The sequence below is a fragment of the Salmo salar genome, chromosome ssa09, assembly GCF_905237065.1.
Source record: "Salmo salar chromosome ssa09, Ssal_v3.1, whole genome shotgun sequence".
Lineage (NCBI taxonomy): Eukaryota > Metazoa > Chordata > Actinopteri > Salmoniformes > Salmonidae > Salmo > Salmo salar.
In genome coordinates this window covers 26,844,737-26,847,930 of record NC_059450.1, presented here as the reverse complement: position 1 = coordinate 26,847,930, position 3,194 = coordinate 26,844,737, and the positions used below count along the sequence as shown (strand labels likewise).

General features: G+C 45.7%; 1 non-coding gene across 1 annotated transcript; it reads left to right on the top strand.

Annotated features, from left to right (window-relative positions):
- Nucleotides 1-2,373: 2,373 nt before the first annotated feature.
- Nucleotides 2,374-2,447, top strand: trnaa-cgc (transfer RNA alanine (anticodon CGC)). Its single transcript has one exon. It is a non-coding gene; the product is annotated as a tRNA-Ala (tRNA).
- The last annotated feature ends 747 nt before the right edge of the window (nucleotides 2,448-3,194 follow it).

The following is a 3,194-nucleotide window of genomic DNA, read 5'->3' as shown; positions in this document are numbered from 1 at the left end:
AGATTTTACGGTGACGTAGTGTCCCCATGAGTGACAAAACACTGAGCCAATCACAGCGTAACTAGAGAAGATTACCAACCCCTACGCTCTGTATTTTCTGTTGGCTTGCCCCACCACCACGGAAAGCACTGAGCTAGGCTGAATCACCTGCATTTTGGAACTGCCTTACTCAAGAAAGCAAAAAAGAGACTATGTTTGTATGCGGCTTTATTAACTCAGTATTTATTTTTGTTTGCAAATTGATATGTGATAAAATGCAAAACAGGCAACAACAATCAAAAAACTGGTGAGGGGGCGCCACTACGTACCCCATCGGAACCCAAAATATAAACTTGTTTTACTCCAATGTTTGTAAACAAAATAAATGTAAACAAAAGACTGGCCTCGAAAACATGGTTAAATCTATAATTCTGGGATTGTCAGTCCTTGCAGGCATAGTTCTATGCATTTCAGTGGTTGCATTTCTCCAGCCCCATTGCACTATGCACTATGCCTTACATTTCTTATGCCTACTTCCTAACATTTTATTTGTGTTCTCCTGAGGTTAGTTTGAGCAATACCGCTCCGAAGAGAGTTAAGGAGAAGAGGCCAGTGTTGAGTTATTAAGCATCATGAGTGATTAATATTGCATGACGTCATGTGTTAACCACTTTTACGAGGTGACGGGAAAGAAATCACTGCAGGTGTTTCTGGATGCCAGAATCAATCTGCCAGATGATCCATGGCTACCCAGTCGTCAGTAACATACGTCACACTACACCCACATCAGGAAACCAGACTACATACTCCACAAAACACCCAAATTAGGAAACCAGACTGCTGCTTTTAGAGAGAGAGAACTACACAGTTGGAGAAAAAGAGAGATACACAGGCAGAGAGAGAGAGCAACAGAGCGGTGGGACAAGCAAACATAAGACAGGGAGACAGAGAGTACAGTGCATGTACAGATGTATGGGATCTGTGTGTGCTTGTGTGAGAGAAATACTTACTTACACCGAGTATACAAAACATTATGAACACTTGCTCTTTCCATGACATGGACTGACCAGGTGAATCCAGGTGAAAGCTATGATCCCTTATTGATGTCGCTTGTTAAATCCACTTCAATCAGTAGATGAAGGGGAGGAGCCAGGTTAAAGAAGGATTTTGAAGTCTTGAGATAATTGAGACATGGATTGTATATGTGTGCCGTTCAGAGGGTGAATGGGCAAGACAAAATATTTAAGTGCCTTTGAACGGGGCATGGTAGTAGGTGCCAGGCGCACCGCTTTATGTCAACAACTCTTCGTAACATTGCAAAAATCTGAAACTTTTTGTCCTAAAATGATGCAAAGAAGCTAACCCATGCTTTTGTCACTTCTAGATTAGACTACTGCAATCCAACTATCCGGATAAAGCACTAAATAACCTTCAGTTAGTGTTAAATACGGCTGCTAGAATCTTGACTAGAACAAATACATTTGATCATATTACTCCAGTGCTAGCCTCTCTACACAGGCTTCCTGTTAAGGCTAGGCCTCATTTTAAGGTTTTATTGCTAACCTACAAAGCATTAATTACATTGACTTGCTCCTACCTATCGCTCCGATTTGGTCCTGCCGTACATACCTACACGTACGCTCACAAGACGCAGGCCTCCTTATTGTCCCTAGAATTTCTAAGCAAACAGCTGGAGGCAGGGCTTTCTCCAAAAAAGCTACATGCCTATCCATGTGAGAGATGCAGACTCGGTCTCGATGAGTCTTTACTGAAGAATCATCTCTTCAGTAGGTCCCATGACTGAGTGTAGTCTGGCCCAGGGGTGCGAAGGTGAATCGCAAGACACTGGAATGATGAACCGCCCTTGCAGTCTCTGCCTGGCCGGCTCCCCTCTCTCCACTGGGATTCTCTGCTTCTTACCCTATTACGGGGGCTGAGTCACTGGCTTACTAGTGCTCTTCTATGCCGTCCCTAGGAAGGGTGTGTCACATTGTGCCAGGCTTTTTTGCGCTATACTCTTAAGTGGGTTGAGTCACTGGCGTGATCTTGCTGTCCCGTCTTGCGCCCACTCGGGCTCGTGCGGTGGAGATCTTTGTGGGCTATACTCAGCCTTGTCTCAGGGTAGTAGGTTGGTGGTTGGAGATATCCCTCTAGTGGTGTGGGGGCTGTGCTTTGGCAAAGTGGGTGGGGTTATATCCTGCCTGGCTGGCCCTGTCCGGGGGTATCATCAGACAGGGCCACAGTGTCCCCAGACTCCCCCGGTCTCGGCCTCCAGTATCTATGCTGCAATAGTCTATGTGCTGGGGGGATAGTCAGTCTGTTATTTCTGGTGTAATTATCCTGTCTTATCTCGTGTCCTGTGTGAATTTATGTATGCTCCCTCTGTGCTCCCCTGTCCCGTGTGGCTCAGTTGGTAGAGCATAGTGTTCGCAACGCCAGGGTTGTGGGTTCGATTCCCACGGGGGACCAGTACAGGAATTTTTTTTATGAAATGTACGCATTCACTACTATAAGTCGCTCTGGATAAGAGCGTCTGCTAAATGACTAAAAATGTAAAAATGTAAATCTCTCTCTCCATCCCCTCCCGGAGGACCTGAGCCCTAGGACCATGCCTCAGGACTACCTGGCCTGATGACTCCTAGCTTTCCCCACTCTACCTGGTCGAGCTGTTGCTCCAGTTTCAACTTTTCTGCCTGTGACTATGGAACCCTGACCTGTTCACCTGATGTGCTACCTTGTCCCAGACCTGCTGTTTTCGTCTCTCACTCTCTCGCTCTTTCTCTGTCAGCTATTAAAGGCAACTGACATTTACACCTGCGGTGCCACTTAATGTCCATGTACTCTTATAATCTCCACCCGGCACAGCCAGAAGAGGTCAGAGTCTGGTTCTTCTCTAGGTTTCTTTCTAGGTTCCTGCCTTTCTAGGGAGTTTTTCCTAGCCACTGTGCTTCTACATCTGCATTGCTTGCTGTTTGAGGTTTTAGACTGGGTTTCTGTATATATCTGCTGATATAAAAAGGGATTTAAAAATACATTTGATTGATTGATTGAACTGCAACGCTGCTAGGTTTTTCAAGCTCAACAGTTTCCTTTGTGTATCAAGAACGGTCCACCATCCAAAGCACACCACCCAGCCAACTTGACAACTGTGGGGAGCATTGGAGTCAACATGGGCCAGCATCCCTGTGGTATGTGTGAGAGAACTAGTGTATGTT